General features: G+C 44.5%; 1 pseudogene; it reads left to right on the top strand.

Annotated features, from left to right (window-relative positions):
- Window positions 1-8,073: 8,073 nt before the first annotated feature.
- Window positions 8,074-8,868, top strand: LOC121447384 (annotated as a pseudogene).
- The last annotated feature ends 10,356 nt before the right edge of the window (window positions 8,869-19,224 follow it).

Genomic DNA, 19,224 nt, shown 5'->3' with positions numbered 1-19,224 from the left:
TTGATACATACACTAAATGCTTTTTGTTGAGGCACAGATTTCTGCTTATGTGTTCATTTTATTTAATTGTTCCATTTAAATTTTTTTTGCCATATTTTACTTTGGTTTCACTTTTCTTATTTTAAACCATATCTGTATGAAATAAAAAGTCCTTTGTAACACTTCTATAGATGTAAACAGTGACCTGGGATCATTTTCATCTGCTCTGTGACATTACAGCTGCCCCTTGTGTGTGCCCCAAAGTCCCCCATTTCAATTAAAGCTTGAGCTACTGATCCATAGCTCTAGTCACCATTTCTCTGGAACTGGGAGGGGGGAGGGCATTGCAGTACGAAGCTCATGTCTATTTCTTCTTCAGAGAATGACAAAAGTTGATGTTTTTGTGGCCAAGTGTGGACCTCTTCACTTGATCTCCTTACATGCTTGTTAGTTTCCCCATAGAATTGTCCTAGGATTCCCTGTTGAACTCTCTGTGAACAGGAAACATCCTAGCTGTCATGTATTGTTTGAACTTGTGTGAAGAAGCAAGGAATCTGATAACAGATGTACAAGTGGATATTCCTCAAGAACATCGGAGTATACTCAAGCCTGTGTGTGTGTGTGTGTGTCTTGTGGTTGTTGTTGTTGTTGTTGTTGTTATGGGTTAAGCCTCAGGGTTATACTGGTTTTCAAGACTGTGTTTGCAATGATCTTTCCTAGTATCTTTTTGAAGCTTCCTGAGGAACACTGGTCTCCGCTATACAGAAAGACCCATCATGCACTCTGTTGGTCCTGGGATGTCCTTGCTAGCAGAAGTTGTGTTTCTCTTTCCATATCATCCCTAAATTGATCACATTGTATGTTTTGTAACATCCAGAATTGATCCTCATGCCCAGGGTGGAGTGTCTAGAAGGCAGCAAGTGCTATGTGGGTTTAATAACATCTTATCAATGTGAGTGTCTCTTTTATGACTCAAGAAATCTCTTGCTTACAGGGGTATCAACTCTGTAGAGTCAGTTCACACCACACACACGCAGGCTCCCTAGGTCCTACTTGTCCTTTCATACTTCATGTCTCACATTTCAAGAATTTGAATCTTCTCTCTGGGTGACGCAGGTCAAGGGTTTGTCAGACTTCATCCTTTCAAATCACCAGATCTTGGTTTCTTTGGTCTTTGATTCAAACTAAGGAACCACTTATTTCATCTCTAATATTTCTTATGCTTTCTCATAACTGCTTTGGGGTTTGGGTTGGCATTTATTTTCTTTTTAACCTCTGACCCCAATATGTATCATAAGGAGGTTTGAGATAGCTAATTTTTTTTTTTGATGATTTTCATGATGTAGACATTGAGAGCCACAAACTTCTTTTCTAGACCTGGTTTTGTCTTTTACCTTCTAGATTCGTGTGGTGGTCCCATCCCCCACCTGTCAGGGTGGGGGGCATGGAGGAGAAAACGGAAAACCTGTGGCATAAGAGCTGGCCAGGTTTTTCGGCCCCACAGATTTATTCTGAGGAGATGGAGAGTACTTCATCATATGAATCTGTCCTTGACAGTGATTCGGAAGACTATTTCTCCTGCATAGAGGATTTAGATATGGAGGATGACAGCGGAGAGGCTGAGATCCAGGAGAAGGGCAACATCACCATCCAGTCAGGCCTCCAGCTACTGTGTGCCCTGAGCCCAAGCCAAAGCACAGGCTTTGAAGACACCATTGGTGCTCCCCTCAGCCAGAATACAGTCCCTGATGTCAGCACGGCCACTGGCCCCAGCAGGGATACTGAGTCCACCATAGGCCATGGCCCAGGCCACGACACAGAAATTGATGAAGCCTCTTGTGCTCCCGAGAGCCAGAATACAGTCCCTGATGTCAACAAGGGCACTGGCCCCAGCAGGGATACTGAGTCCACCATAGGCCATGGCCCAGGCCACGACATAGAAATTGATGAAGCCTCTTGTGCTCCCGAGAGCCAGAATACGATCCCTGATGTCAACAAGGGCACTGGCCCCATCAGGGATACTGAGTCCACCATAGGCCATGGCCCAGGCCACGACATAGAAATTGATGAAGCCTCTTGTGCTCCCGAGAGCCAGAATACGGTCCCTGATGTCAACAAGGGCACTGGCCCCATCAGGGATACTGAGTCCACCATAGGCCATGGCCCAGGCCACGACATAGAAATTGATGAAGCCTCTTGTGCTCCCGAGAGCCAGAATACAGTCCCTGATGTCAACAAGGGCACTGGCCCCATCAGGGATACTGAGTCCACCATAGGCCATGGCCCAGGCCACGACATAGAAATTGATGAAGCCTCTTGTGCTCCCGAGAGCCAGAATACGGTCCCTGATGTCAACAAGGGCACTGGCCCCATCAGGGATACTGAGTCCACCATAGGCCATGGCCCAGGCCACGACATAGAAATTGATGAAGCCTCTTGTGCTCCCGAGAGCCAGAATACGATCCCTGATGTCAACAAGGGCACTGGCCCCATCAGGGATACTGAGTCCACCATAGGCCATGGCCCAGGCCACGACATAGAAATTGATGAAGCCTCTTGTGCTCCCGAGAGCCAGAATACGGTCCCTGATATCAACAAGGGCACTGGCCCCATCAGGGATACTGAGTCCACCATAGGCCATGGCCCAGGCCACGACATAGAAATTGATGAAGCCTCTTGTGCTCCCGAGAGCCAGAATACAGTCCCTGATGTCAACAAGGGCACTGGCCCCAGCAGGGATACTGAGTCCACCATAGGCCATGGCCCAGGCCACGACATAGAAATTGATGAAGCCTCTTGTGCTCCCGAGAGCCAGAATACGGTCCCTGATGTCAACAAGGGCACTGGCCCCATCAGGGATACTGAGTCCACCATAGGCCATGGCCCAGGCCACGACATAGAAATTGATGAAGCCTCTTGTGCTCCCGAGAGCCAGAATACAGTCCCTGATGTCAACAAGGGCACTGGCCCCAGCAGGGATACTGAGTCCACCATAGGCCATGGCCCAGGCCACGACATAGAAATTGATGAAGCCTCTTGTGCTCCCGAGAGCCAGAATATGGTCCCTAAGGTCAGCACAGGCACTGGCCCCAGCAGGGAGAGTGAGGGCACCATAGGTGATGGCCCAAGCCAGTACACAGAATGTCATGTAAGCTTTGGTGGTCCTGTGCCTCCCTGTCTGTACCCTGAAGTCATCATTATCTCTGGCCCCCCCTGGGAGAGCGAGGAGTCCCTGAACCTTCTCACGAGCTGGAGGGAAGATCATGAAGAATCCGAGGGCGTTCTGCCCAGCCCAAATGAAGACAACTTGGATAGTGAGAATAACGAGAACCCCGAAAGGAGGAAGAAGAGATGGCGCCTTAAAGGGCTGAGGAGGCAAATCCATCGTCTCTGCTGCTGTTTCTTCTGTTGCCTCCTCTCCCCAACGGAAGAAGCCCCAACCCCCAGGTGAGGGACAGGGAGAGGTGGGAAATGGAGTCCCAGTGAGACCGGGTAGACAAGCCCAGTGACTTCTTGTGTATTTCATATTTGCTTTTGCCATGGATACGCGGCACCATTTAGAGGACACGAACCCTAATGTCTGTAACCCTAGAAGGGGCTTTTCCATTCTGCCCCTTTATATGGATTCTGGGAAAGTTGAGCCTGAAGCAGACAAGCAGAGGATGCAACCAGGGGCAGTGGAGGAAAGGAGAGGGGTTTGGGCTTGGGGAAGGGAGATCAGGTTAGGCAAGAGGAATCACGTAGAGCGCTGTGGGACAAGAGGCTAGCCCAGTGGTGAGTCCTGCCTATGTCAGAGTCACTAACAGAGTCCTTTGCTTGTGTCTCCTTTCAAGGTCTGAAGAACAGGCCTGGGGCCATGGTTACTAAACCATGGGTCTCGTTCGGCCTGGTGTGGCCTACCAGCCACAAGAGGGGGCCAGGCCAGAACATTATAGAGCTATTTGTACCGGAAATCATCATGCCCTGTGACACACGCTGTGACACATGAGGACAAGCTCTATACCCCTCCTCTCCCTGCAGTGGGAGCTGTTAGCTCCCATAAGGTAAGCTGATACTTGTCCCAGCACTATGGCTGGACAGAAAAGTCGGACACATGGCCACCCCATTTTAAAGAGCCAGCCTTCCAACTTCTGCAATCCACGTTATGCAACTTCATGTTCCACACAACATGGGGTCTTCACCAAGTTGTCCCCTAATTTTTGAAGATCCTTATCGATGACCAGCTGTAAAGAAGTCCATGTACAGGGCAGAGGGGAGGAGAGGGGTGTGTGGGACAAGGCAAGAGAGAAGAAAATCAGTAAGACACTAGGGAAGGAGAGGAGTCTGCCCATAGGAAATTACAGTTCCAGCCAGGCAGCTGGGAAGAAAGAGATGAGCATGTAGGGCAGGGACAGGGACCTTGGGCGGACTGATCTGGAGAAATTCCCTGGAGAAGAGATATATAGGGTTCAGGGCATGGGTTCCCGGGAACAGAAGACCATGCCTCCCTAGGGGGTTCAAACCAACCCCTTCCCAGGATCCTCCTCCTCTTTCTGCTCTAACCAACCTCAGGCTGATCTGGAAGAATCTGCGTCCTTTTCTTCACAGCCTCCTGCCACCAGGGTCCACACTGCCCTTCCCATGTTCCAGCAGTTCAGAAACTGTGGTAGTATTTTTATCCCAGTGAATGATTCTTTCCCTTTGACTAAAATTCCAGGACTTCTCTGGCTACTGTGAAAAGGTAACTAGGAGGGGCTGTGGAACATCACCGCTGGACAAGGCAGCATCCTTGGACGGCTTTGTGTCCAGTGGTGTCATCTGGGGTCTAGATTGGGGGAACAGTCACTGTCATGGAGCTACAAGGTGTCAGCCAGTGTTATTGTGTACATTCTTGCTGAGTGAGGTGTCTGCAGAATCCTCATGATCACCATGCAGGTTGTGAACAGTTCTCTGTGTCAGCGAGAGCTTCCCAGCTGTCAGGGAATCCAGGGTTCTTGTCTGAGGGGATTATTTGGATCAGTGGTTCTCAATATTCCTAATGCTGCAACCTTTTAATACAGTTCCTCATGTTGTGGAGCCCCCCCCCCCCAAAAAAAAAAACAGTTACCTTTGCTCCTGTTTCTGATCTTAGGTGAGCCTGTGAAAGGCTCATTCGATCCCCAAAGAGGTTGAGACCCACAGGTTGAGAAGCACTGAAGTGATGAATTATTTGAGTCCTCTGAGTGTCTCTGTATGGAAGATGAGTTTCTGAAGCCTGGTCTTGATGGAATCCACCAATGAATCGGGCTTTCTTATGACTGCTGAGAATGCTGGCATTGGTCTTTCTGAATATGGGCATTGTGTCAGCTTAGCAAATAGCAGTCTACTCCCTCGGCCACCGCTGAGCACAGCTTGCACACACAAGTCTCTGTGGCAGCCTACAGTGCCGAACTTTACTGGTATTGATGGTGCAATGGGTCAGCAGGTCATCCTGAGGAGAGCTTGACACTTGTCTCCCTGTGTCATGAATCATTTGCCAGATACCCTAGGGCCTTTGAGATAGGAACTTGGTGCAGACAGATACCTATTCTAGCATTCACTTACTGAATTTGCCCATTCTGCTGACAAAACACTGTAGCCACGGCCACTTAAGTGAAAAAGCATGTTACTTAGGGGTCCACAGTTGCAGAGGGGGACAGCACATAAACATCCTGATGGGAATCTAGCAATAGGCAGACAGTCATGGCATTGGAGCTGGAGGTGATAGCTGACAGTGATTCTCAAGCCACAGGGAGAGAGAGAGAGAGAGAGAGAGAGAGAGAGCGAGAGAGAGCGATTAGAGAGAATATATATGGAGTAGAGGGAGAGAGAAATTAGAGAGAGGGATATATATGTATATACACATAAACACAGACATATATATGGAGAGACATATACATATACATATATATATATGTATACATATACATATACATATACATATATATATATATATATATATATATATGGAGAGAAAGGGAGGGAGAGAGAGAGAGAGAGTTATTTGGAATGGGATTGGCTCTAGAATCCTTAAAGCTCTGTGACCTCCTACTGACACTTCCTCCTTCCAGGCCAGACCTCCTGTTCCATATCCAAACATGTTCATCCATGGGGGCCATTCTCATTCAAACTAAGCCACATTCTAACCAGGATGGGGAGAGGAAACTCTTGGGTAGCATCGCCCTGAGCTCTGACTGCCACTGTCCCCACCCTTCTGCTCTCCTTGCACTCTCAGAGAGCAGATGACACCACTGTCTCTCTTGAAACTTGCAAACCTGCACTTCCATTAAGATGTCTGGAAGACAGAAGAGACCCTTACACTCACTTTTATCCACAACGAAGTTTCTTTTGTGGAACTCCTCACCTAGAGGAGCCCTTTTTGCCTCTCTGCACCCAACTGGATGTTTGTGACCACCTCACATGGTCAGAATGGGCTAGATAGTCTCAGAAAAAGAACAAATAACAGGCACACCCCTCAATCCTCATTGGGAGACACAACATACAAAACCATCAGTGGTCTGCCTTATGTGACAATGGAAGCCTGACCACAGTGGCAGCCCGTCAACTAACCCATGCCACAGCCTCTCTGCCAACTTGCTGAATGAGGTGGGGCATTCAGTGTTAGTGTCTTCCTGCCCCTGACTATCAGACACAGTAGTCAACATGAACATAAGTCCTGGACCAGCGCAGGGCACCATGGAGTTTAGGGAGTGCCCTGCCAATCAGCTCCTTGTGTCGGGAAAGCCATCTAAGCAAGCAAAGGGCGATTTTCTCAGTTTTCTCATGAGACTTTGGAAAGCAGGGGGATTAGTAAACTCTGTGTGACTCTGACATCATGATCTGTCTCCTGTCATGGGGAAGCTGAATGGGAGGCAGGTGGGCAGGTGGCCAGAGAATTCAGGCTGAGCACCATGGAAGGTTAGAATGGGACACACATGTCTGGTCAGCTCTCCCCAAGCAAAGGCTGTCTAGCCAGGGCCAAGGTGAAAGAAATCTGTCCCTGACAGACAAGGTTACAGAATCCATTAGGGACACTATCCAGTAAAGCCAGGCCACTTCCTTTCAAAGACTTGAAGGCACCAGCCTCATGTGCCCTTCGGTCTTACCTCAGGAAAGCGTGTGGTCGCTTCTCTGCCCCTTTCAGACAGAAAATCCACACGGCTCATCTTCACACAAGTCAAGAAACCATGTGATTTGTTTTGTTTGTTTTTTTGGCCAAACTTCCTGATCCCCAGGCTGCTCACCATGGCAGGAAATGGACAACTTTTGTTGTCCTTAGCTTGCAGGCACTCATGAACACATTCAGCCACAAGCTTTTCTTGCTTCCCATCCAGAGCTCCAACAGGGGATTGACCACCACACAGGGTCAATTATTCATTTGTTCTGTTGACAACACTTGGCTCCTGAGAGATATCATAAGATGAGAATGTAGCCATGAAATTGCTCTCCTAGTGACAGGAGTAACTCACTCCACCAAGTGCTCGGTCTTCAAACGTGAGGGCGAGCTCAGAACCAGCTGCCACATAAAAGCCTTGAAGGGCAGTGTGAGCATATCATCCTACCCTTGTGGAGGTGGAAGAGAGAAGTCCCCTTTTCATCCTTGTACAGGTGGTCTAGAGTTACTGACAAGTCACGGGTTTAAGGAGAGTGTCTCGGGAAGCAAGGTAAGTGCTCCAGAAGACACATATGAACTCAGACACACACACAAGTTAGGAGACATGAAGAAAAGATAATAGAAAGAAACATGGGTGAAGGATTCATCTTTCATAAATGATTGTTCTTATGTGCGGGATCTATTTCTCAACCTGCGTTAACTGTGATTTTGTCCACAGCATTCTAATGAAAAGTTCCTGCATAACTGTGGTTTCAACTTCATTTTTGTCTTCTCAGATAACTCTGCTGAAAATCACAGATCACTTGAACCTATGAAGAACAGGGGTAACCTGTTGTAACAGAATGGCAGCTTTGTGTGGAAGCCTTTTCCATGATTGTCACGGTCGTATGGAAACCACTGCTATTTTTCATTTGATGTTGGCACATCAGGACTATGTTCTACTCTTAAAGAACATATGCCAGGCTCTTTCCGTTCCCAGCGCAGCCATGGCTCGTGGTCCCAAGAAACATCTGAAGCATGTAGCAGCTCCAAAGCATTGGATGCTGGATAAACTAACCGGCGTGTTTGCGCCTCGTCCGTCCACTGGCCCTCACAAGCTGAGGGAATGTGTGCCTCTGATCATTTTCCTGAGGAACAGGCTTAAGTATGCCCTGACTGGTGATGAAGTGAAGAAGATCTGCATGCAGCGCTTCATTAAGATTGATGGCAAAGTCAGGACCGATATAACCTACCCTGCTGGGTTTATGGATGTCATCAACATTGACAAGACTGGAGAGAACTTCCGTCTGATCTATGACACCAAGGGTCGCTTTACCGTTCATCGTATTACACCTGAGGAGGCCAAGTACAAGTTGTGCTAAGTGAGAAAGATCTTTGTGGGCACTAAAGGAATCCCACATCTGGTGACCCATGATGCTCGCACTATTCGCTACCCTGATCCCCTCATCAAGGTGAATGACACCATTCAGATTGATTTGGATATGGGTAAAATAACCAACTTCATCAAGTTTGACACTGGTAACCTGTGTATGGTGACTGGGGGTGCTAACTTGGGAAGAATTGGTGTGATCACCAACAGAGAGAGACATCCCGGCTCTTTTGATGTGGTCCATGTGAAAGATGTCAATGGCAACAGCTTTGCCACCCGGCTTTCCAACATTTTTTTTATTGGCAAGGGCAACAAACCATGGATTTCTCTTCCCCGAGAAAGAGGAATCCGCCTCACAATTGCTGAAGAAAGAGACAAGAGGCTAGCGGCCAAACAGAGCAGTGGGTGAACGGGTCTCTAAGAGACATGCTGGAAGACGTATTTGTACTCTTGCTAACAAGCCTTTCTAGGCAACGTGCTAGATTAAACAGCATGATGAAAACTAAAAAAAAAAAAAAAAAAAAAAAAAAAATATGCCAGGCCTGAAAGAGAAATTTCTGTTTATTATTTCATTATTCAATAAAGAAATTCCTGTTTATTATTTACCTTATTAAATGTTGACTTGATTTTTATCCTGACCCGTGGGGCAATATTATACAAGCCCTACATTGTATGGCAGCCAAACTTACAGGCCAGCTCATACCTGGCCACACGGAAGGTGGTCACATGACTTCCAGACAGGAAGTCACCATCCTAAAAAGATTAGGATATGCTAATATTGTTCTGATTCTTTCTTTGCCATTATGGAGATCACCTGGAAAGTGTTAATCCAGGCTACCTGACAGAGCAACCATACTTGTAGCAACTCGTGTGTCAGGATACCTATGTCTTATTGGTAGCTGTTTCTGACACCCACAGACATGTCAAGTCTACAGCATGGCCACAGGGACACCCGATACTGTTTTTTTTTTGTTTTGTTTTTATTGTGGTTGTTGTTGTAGTGGTGGTTGTTGTTGTTGTTTTGGGAGAGACACTCTTTCTCTGTACCTTTAGAAACTTGCCCTGTAGAGCAGGCTGGCCTGCCTCTGCCTCACGAGTACTGCATTAAAGGCATGTGGCGCCACCACCACTCAGCAAACTGATGCTCTGATTGCATTGACATGAGCAGTCCAGGAAAAAGCTAGGAAGGCCTTCCGGGCTCAGGGTCACATGGTCACAGGGCTCTCATTTGTGGAAACAAAACAAACACTTTCTGTTATTGGCAAACAAAAAGAAGACATCAAGGGATGTAGAGCTGCCAACTACAGAGGAAAACATTTATAGGTCAATTAAACTAAAAGGCAGAGAACGTGCCTCAATTCAGATGCCCCTGCTCAGCTGTCCAGCCATCAGCATAGGTCTGCCTTAGGAAATTCAGAGACACAAATGACATCAGAACAACTAGGGAAAACATAAAAACCAAAGCTAAGGAAGCACACTCAGGAGGCAGAGGCAGGAGGATCTCTGTGAGTTCAAGATCAGCCATGTTCACAAAGGGAGTTCCAGGACATCAAAGTTGTTACATAGAAAAACATTTTCTTGAAGAATCAGAACTCCCCCCTGCCCCCCGAAAAAGCAAAGGAAGCTTGAGTCTGTACACAGCTTGGTAGGCAAGCATGAGGCCCGACTTCCATGTCCCTGTGTGACAAACAGGAATGATGACATGTGCTTGGAATCCCACCACCGGCAAGGCAGCCATCTGCTGATTACTGGGTCTCACTGTCAAGTGACCCTGTATTAAAACAAAACAAAACAAAACAAAACAAAACAAAAAAACAAAACAGTGACTGTGTCTGAGGAACAAACACTGAGGTTCCCCTGTGGCTTCCACATGCACATACCCCAAATGAATGTATGTGTACACACAGACACAAGGGCATGCGTATATGTGTAAGAAGAAACACAGATACACACACATGAGGGGGGGAGGAGAGAGGAGAGAAAGGAGAGAGAATAAAAGATCAATTAAACTTTTGTGGACTGATTGGTGTGTCTCAAAGTATTTTGATTTTTGATTCTTTGAGACAGGGCTAGCGGCTCATTCTGCAGTTCAGTGAAGGCCCTATGTATCTCTAATGGTGACCTCAAACATCTGCTTGTTCTGCTCTATTGCCAAGTGTAGATAGACATTACAGGTATTGGCCTCCCTCTTCATCTGTCCAGTGCTACAAATCTGTACCAGATACTGAAGCGTGCTGGAGCAACCTCTGTGACTAAGGTGATCCCTGAAACCATTTTACAAATTTCATGGAGGGCTTGCAAACAGAGGTTTCTCTGGACTGAACCGTCCAGCAGCAGCTTTGAAATAAATCCTCATTATATTGTTATATTGAGTACAGAATTTTGGCCTATAGTTCAGGCTTATTACTAAATATCTCTTACATTTAAATTAATCTGTTTCTATTAATCTATGTATTGCCATGTGGCTGTAGCTTTACCAGTTCCCTGTCGTCTTGTTTCTCAGGCAGCTGGCTCCTGTCTTTGGACTCTGCCCTTTTTTCTCCCTGTACCTCTGTTTGGCTTCCCCAAACCTGTACCCTTATTCTGCCTTGCTGTAGGCCAAATCAGCTTTATTACCAACCAATGAAAAGAATACATATTCACAGTGTACAGAAGGGTTATTCCATGGAAAGACCTGGCGTCAGGAAGTGGAAGAAGAAGGATCTCTGGACTCAGAATTAGTGTGGATTCTCTGAACTCATGTTGTGTAGCTTGGGTCCCTCTTAGCAGATATTCACACTGAGAAAGGTGTCAGAAACTAAAGAACTGGTATCACAGGATGAGAAGTGTCAGTGGATACCATAGTCACTTCCCAAAGCTCAGAGAGACTAGGGACAGAGACCCTGAAAGCCTCAGAAGAGACAGTCCCTGGTAGAAATGAGAAGGCTAGGAGATGGGCTGACTCTACACAGCCAAACCTCTAGGACCTGATGACAGTTCTGACCAACAGGCAGAAAACTTCTTAGTGTTCTTCATCTTGGGTCACCATCTTTTGTCAGGGCACAGGCAAAAGTCACATCAACACAGATGAACAGACACCACATAACCTTTGTCCTGGGGAATCGGATATTGGCTTCCACATTCTGAGGAACATCTGGCTCGTGAGAGCCACACAGAGTGACACTCATGGTGAACATGGGGACTAAGAAACCGGAACTAGGGATTGTGTTGGGGGGATTCCTTGGTTGGCAGAGTACTTGTCAGACAACAGTGGGGACCTACATTTGTGTCCCAGCACCCACATATAATGTCAGTGGCACTAGGACACAGTGGTAATCCTTATTCTTGAGAGTACCCAAACCACACAAAGACACAACTAAGAAAGATAATTACAGACCAATCTTCCTCGTGAACATTAATTCAAAAATACTCAATAAAGTACTGGTAAACCAAATCTAAGAACACATCAGAAAAATCATCCACCACGACCAAGTAGGCTTCATCCCATAGATGCAGGCAGGGATGGTTCAACATACAAAAATGTGTCAATGTAATCCACCGTGAAAACAAACTGAAAGAAAAAAACCAAATGATTACCTCATTAGATGCTGAAAAAGCCTCCAACAAAATACAATATCCCTTCATGATAAAGGTCTTGGAGAGAGCAGGGATACAAGGAACACACCTAAACATAATAAAGGCAATATACAGCAAGCCAACACTCAACCTCAAACTAAATGGAGAGAAACTCCCAGTGATTCCACTGAAATTAGGAACAAGACAAGGTTGTCCACTCTCTCCATATCTATTCAATATAGTTCTTGAGGTCCTAGCTACACCAATAAGACAACAAAAGGAAAACAAGGGGATACAAATCAGAAAAGAAGAAGTCAAACTCTCACTATATGTTGATGATATGATAGTTTATATAAGCGGCCCCAAAAATTCTACCAAGGAACTTCTAAAACTCATAAACACTTCAGTAATGTAGCAGGATTACAACTCAAAAAATCAGTAGCCCTCCTGTACATAGATGTTAAATGGGCTGAGAAAGAAATCAGAGGAACATCACCCTTCACAATAGCCACAAATAACAAAATACCTTGGAGTAATTCTAAGCAAACAAGTGGAAGACCTGTATGACAGGAACTTTAAATCTGTGAAGAAAGCAATTGAAGACACCAGAAAGTGGAAAGATCTCCCATGCTCTTGGGTAGGTAGAATTAACATAGTAAAAACGGCAATCTTTCCAAAATCAAATGCAATGCCCACCAAAAATCCCAGCAAAATTCTTCACAGACCTTGAAAGAACAATACTCAATTTCATATGGAAAAGCAGAAAACCCAGGAGAGTAAAAACAATCCTGTACAATAACAAAGCTTCTAGACACATCACAATCCCTGACTTCAAACTCTACTACAGAGCTACAGTTCTGAAAACAGCCTGCTACTGGCATAAAAACAGACAAGAGGACCAATGGAACCAAACTGAAGACCTAGATATCAATCCACACACCTATGAACACCTGATTTTTGACAAAGAAGCAAAAAATATCAAATGGAAAAAGGAAAGTATATTCAACAAATGGTGCTGGCATAATTGAATATCAACATGTAGAAGAATGCAAATAGACCCATAGCTATCACTATGCACAAAACTCAATTCCAAATGGATCAAAGACCTCAACATAAAACCAAGCACACTGACCCTCATAGAAAAGAAATTGGGAAGTATACTTGAATGCAATGGCTCAAGAGATCACTTTCTAAATACAACCCCAGTAGCACAGACACTCAGCAAAACAATAAGTGGAACCTCCTGAAACTGAGAAACTTCTGTAAAGCAAAGGACACAGTCAACAAGACAAAATAGCAGCCTACTGAATAGGAAAAGATCTTCACTAACCCCACATCGGACAGAGGGTTGATCTCCAAAATATACAAAGAACTCAAGAAATTGGTCATCAAAAGAACAAATAATCCAATAAAAAAATGGAGTACAGACCTAGACAAAGAACTCTCAACAGAGAAATAAAATGACTGAAAGACACTTAAGGAAATGGCCAACATCCTTAGCCATCAGAGAAATGCAAATCAAAACAACTCTGAGATTCCAATTTACATCTGTAAGAATGGCCAGGATCAAAACCACTGATGAGAACTTGTGCTGGAGAGGATGTGGGGTAAAAGGAACACTCCTTCATTGCTGGTGGGAGTGCAAACTGGTACAGTCTCTTTGAATATCAGTATGGCAATTACTCAGAAAATCAGGAAACAATCTACATCAAGACCCAGCAATACCACTTTTGGGTATATACCCAAAGGATGCTCAATCATACCACAAGGACATGTGCTCAACATGTTCAGAGCAGCACTGTTTGTCATAGCCAGAACCTGAAAACAACCTAAATACCCCTCGACTGAAGAATGGATAAGGAAAATGTGGTACATTTATGTAATGGAGCACTACACAGCAAAAAAAAATCATGACATCTCTAAATTTTCAGGCAAATTTATGGAGCTAGAAAATATCATACTGAGTGAGGTAACCCAGACCCAGAAGGAGAAATATCATATGTACTCACTCATAAATGGCTTTTAGACATAAAGCAAAGAAAACCAGCCTACAATTCACAATCTCAGAGAACCTAGACAACTTTAAAGACCCTAAGAGAGACATACATGGATTTAATCTACATGGGAAGTAAAAAAGACAAGATCCCCTGAGTAAATTGGGAGCTTGGGGACCATGGGAGAGGGTAGAAGGGAAGGGGAAAGGAAGGGGAGCAGAGAAAAATATATCGCTCAATAAAAACAATTTAAAAAAAGAAAAAAAAAGGCAGACAGGTTTGCCGTGCTAACAGGCTTCACAGTAAAGCCTAAACAGGCTGCAGGTGCAGCTTTCCATTAAAGAAACATACTCTGCACTGACTGTTCCCATAATAACTATTCGTGTCTCTGCTAAATGATTAGAGGGAAAGAGTGTGTTCTAAGATATGGGAAGGTCTGAAGACATGAAAACTTAACTTAAAACTTGTAACTTCAAATTGGAGCTGTTCTGGGAAACAGCAGAGTTCACCATCATCTGAAAGAAGTGCAGCCAGCTGGGAAGTCACCGTTTTGACTAGGGATGGAAGAGAGGAATGTCATGTAACTTTACCAGCATTTTGACCACCTAGGAGGAGTGAGCCTACCTAGGAGGTAACAAAAGATTTCCAGGATTTTTTGGATTAGGATGGATTTTTGTATAATTCCTGTCTGTCCTGGAAACATGGTTTATGTAGAGAAAGGGTAATCCACTTGGTATTGGTTTTAGAAACAATGAACTGTTTACACTGTTGAAAATTGGTTTTGCCTTCTACAAACTGTGGCTGTGCCTTGTTGTCATTCTTGTAATAAAAAGGTTCTTTAGTTGCGTATTAGCAGAACACACAGTTGAGAGATCTTAAACTTCTTAACAAGAAATTTTAAAGTTTTACAGAAAGTTTAAATAACTGGATATTTTTAAGAAACAGTTTCTCAATTGTTTTTATTGAGCTATATATTTTTCTCCACTCCTCTCCCTGCCTCTCTCCTCCCCTTCTACCCTCGCCTATGGTCCCCCCAAAAAACAGTTTTTTCAAAGCTTAAATTTTTAAAGCTATAGGACATTTAAAAATTTTTAAGATCTTTAATTATGATACCTTTGCTAATATATGATCTTAATAAATAGATAAATAAAAAACTAAAACTTAGGACCACAGCTAAACCCAGAGACTGTGTTCCTAGCTTATGATGCAGTAAGATGTAGACCTAAGCAGTCTGGCAAACGGTCTCTCCTTAACTAAGGTCTATTCAGCTAACAGAGACTGATTTAGGAATATAGTCTAACATCGTTGCTTTTACTAACATTGATAAGCTGTAGCTAATTTGGTAAACTAAGTCATAGAGAAAACTATTGTATTCTATAATGGTGTACTATAAAAGGATCAGGAAATTTCCCAGTCTCTTTGTAGACAGTGTTTATGAGTTAAAAGACTTATCTTGAGCCTGTCCTGGAACTCGCCCTTATAGACCAGGCCTTGAACTCACAAAGAACAGCCTGCCTCTGCCTCCAGAGTGCTTGGATTAAAGGTGTGCACCAACATTGCCCAGCCCCTGTCATTTTTAATAGATTTGGAAACTGCTTGGTCCGGGCTTCTGCTTACTCAGGTAACATGTATCCTTCTCTGGCTAGAGGGATGGCTCAGAGGTTAAGAGCACTGCCTGTTCTTGCAGAGGTTCTGAGTTCAATTTCCAGCAACCACATTGAGCCTCACAAGCATCTATAATAAGATCTGGTGCCTCTTCTGGCCTACAGGCATGCATGCAGACAGAACACTATATACATAATAAATAAATAAATAAATAAATCTTTTAAAAAATGTATCCTCAGATTTGATGGTGTTTAACAACTAGGCTAGCCTTTTGCTCTGAAACCAAGGTGTAACTCTGTTAAGCCATTTCACAGACACCTGCACGTTCCTAGGGAGAGATTGCTGCCCTATATCAATGAATCTGGCCTACGGGAAACTGATATTGAGTCATTCCACAAATTGTCTGAAGAACTTTGCCACTATAGTCAGGACACATCTCCATTCCATTCTTTCTGGCAGTCTTCACTCTGCCCATGGCCACTTTCTTTCAAAGGGCTGGTGGTAATAACTACAGCCCTGTGCCTACTCCATTCCTGCAGGAATGCAATAGAGAGGTCTCCAGGATGGCAGACCTCCTGCTGAGCACAAGACCACTGGCGGTCCTCCTCGCCATCCCATGCCAACAGGTGTAGCACGAATAATAAAGAACCAGAGACAGAAATTGGGGTTCAGGCTGAAAACTAGAAAAGCAAAGCGACCAAGCCACTAGACAAGTTTTACCTCTACCGAGGCTGGGCGACCACAGACTAAGCCGACTAAGCAGACTAAGCATGCAGCCTCTGTCTTCCCATTGTATATTCCCTCTAGTGCTGGGGTTAAAGGTGTGTGACTCCCTAGTACTGGGATTAAAAGTATGAGGTATGGATCATACCACCTGGATTTGTTTCTGCATTAATCTTGTGTAGCCCAAGGTGGCCTTGAACTCACAGAGGTTCACCTGCCTCTGTCTCCCAGCTCCTGGGATTAAAGCTGTGTGCCACCACTTCCTGACCTCTTGTGGCTTAGTTTTGCCCTTATGATCTTTAGGCAAGCTTTATTTACAAAAACATAAATAAAATATCATTATAAACAGGAAGTAGCCAGATTAGAACTGGTGCCGACATATCCCAAAAGCTCTGGGTGTTCCGTTGGAACCTTCAACTTACTCCTGCATGATCTGAGAAGCCCATTCCTGTCTCTCCAAACAAAGGGAAGGCACCAAAAAGCCCAGTTCTGAATTCTGGGCAGCTGCAACAGCTTCCTCCCCTGAACCTGCTAGCCTCCCAAGTCTCCACCTAAAGCACTCAGCTTTTAACCATACTTGGGCACAAACTCAGCTTGTGCAGACATGTCATCACCCCTGGCCTGCAACCTTTGTAATCTCCCTGCTTCAGTTTGGGCGTGCTTCAGTTTGGGCCTTGATAATCTGCCCAGGAGTTGCTTTTGACCTGTTGACATACTTTTTTCAGTTCGATTTGATCTGGCTTAGCGCATCGGTGGAGAAACCTATTACTGGGGGAACAGAAAACCTATTAAAGTATACTTGCATAGAGTACATCATACCTTGGCTTTGACTCCCAGCACCTCAAAAACTACATTGTAGTGGTACAAACCTATACACCCACCATTCAGGGGGTAGATGCAAAAGGATCAGATATTCAAGATCATAATAAATTTTTATGTCACCCTGGGATATATGAGACCCTTTTTCAAAATAAATAAACATATTGACACAATGATTTTTGTTTCCTTTCCTCTTTCTTCTTTCCTTCCTCTCCTTCCTTCTTTTCTTTCTTTCTTTCTTTCTTTCTTTCTTTCTTTCTTTCTTTCTTTCATTCTCAAGAAGGTGGTGGAGCACGCCTTTAATCCCAGAACTTGGGAGGCAGATGGATCTCTGTGAGTTTGAGGTCAGCCTGGTCTACAGAGAGTTACAACCAAGAGTACACAGAGAAAATCTGTCTCAAAAAAAAAAAAAGGAGGAGGAGTAGGAGAAGAAGGAGTGAAGAACAGAGGACACATGCATGCTGACTGTTTTATGTCAACTTCACTGACATAGGCAACAATCACCTGAAGGGAGGGAACCTCAATTGAGAAAATGCCTCCATTGAGATGAGGAAAGGGTCACTTCTTGGACTGGACCTCCAGGAAGGACCACCGTGGTCTGTGCTGCCTGGTCCCCAGCGCGGTGGCAGACACAGGCCTCAGGCGGCGGGGACCAGCGCAGCGGCAGATGCAGGCTGCAGGAACCTGCGTGCAACACCAAGAGCAGATCGCCCCACTACAATTAAATCAAAGAGGTAGGCCTTTGGTTGGCGAGGTCCCTGGCAAACAGGGAGCCTGGTCCTGTTCCTGAAGACCCTTCTGAGGGGTGAGAGGGATCTTGACCTCTGGCAGGAGCCAGGAAACAAAGCGAGGGCATTTTGTAAGAGGAGCCCCTGGCCAGCAGGGAAACCTGATCCGGTTTTAAAGACCCATTAGATAGCATGGATAGGAGGAGATGGGCAGGCGCCAAGGCAAAAATTCACCCAACAATCTGAAAAACAACATGAAAACACCAGAACCCAATGATCTTACAACAGAAGGACTTGAACACCCTAACACAGAAAAAGTGGAAAAAAATGACTTTATGAAAGCAATAGAGTCCCTTAAACAACATGTAAAAAACGCCCTTATAGAAATGGATGAGAAGTATAACAAAAAGTTTGAAGAAATGAGTAGATACGTACATGATACCCTGGGAAACCAAGAAAAAAACGATCAAACAGGTAATGGAAACAGTTCAAGAATTGAAAACTGAAATGGAAAGCAAGGAAGAAAACACAAACTGAGGACCAGCTGGATATGGAAAATCTAGGTCAACGAGCAGAGCCTATAGAAACAAGCATAATCAATAAAATACAGAGATAGAAGAAAGAATCTCAGATTCTGAGGACACCATAGAGAAAATAAACTCACTGATCAAAGAAAACAGAAAAGCCAACAAATTCTCATCACAAAACATTCAGGAAATATGGGACACAATAAAAAGACCAAACCTAAGAATAATAGGAATAGAAGAAGGAGAAGAGTCACAGCTCAAAGGCCCAGAAAATATTTTTATCAAAATTATGGAAGAAAACTTTCCCAACATAAAGAAAGATATTCCTTTGAATATTCAAGAAGCATACAGAACACCAAACAGACTGGATCAAAGAAAAACATCCCCTTGCCATATAACAATCAAAACACAAAATATACAGATTAAAGAATGAATATTAAGAGCTGCAAAGGAAAAAGGCCAAGTAACTTAAAAAGGTAAACCGATCAGACTTACACCTGACTTCTCTATGGAAACCATGAAAGCCAGAAGGTCCTGGATAGAGGTACTGCAGAAGCTAAGAGACCATGGATGCAAACCCAAACTACTATACCCAGCCAAGCTATTGTTCACTATCAATGGAGAAAACAAGACATTCCAGGATAAGAACAAATTTAAACAATATGTAGCCACAAATCCAGCCCTACAGAAAGTAACAGAAGGAAAATCGCAACCCAAGGAATCCAACACTGCCAACACTACCTACAATAACTCAGGCATCTAGCGACCCTTCACCAGCACAACTCAAAGAAGGGAGACACACAAACTCTACTAC

This window comes from Microtus oregoni, unplaced genomic scaffold, assembly GCF_018167655.1.
Source record: "Microtus oregoni isolate MIOR12 unplaced genomic scaffold, Mior012 000004F_ref0000308, whole genome shotgun sequence".
NCBI classification, from domain to species: Eukaryota; Metazoa; Chordata; class Mammalia; order Rodentia; family Cricetidae; genus Microtus; species Microtus oregoni.
The sequence above is the reverse complement of the archived record's forward strand: the minus strand, read 5'-3'. Positions and strand labels throughout refer to the sequence as shown.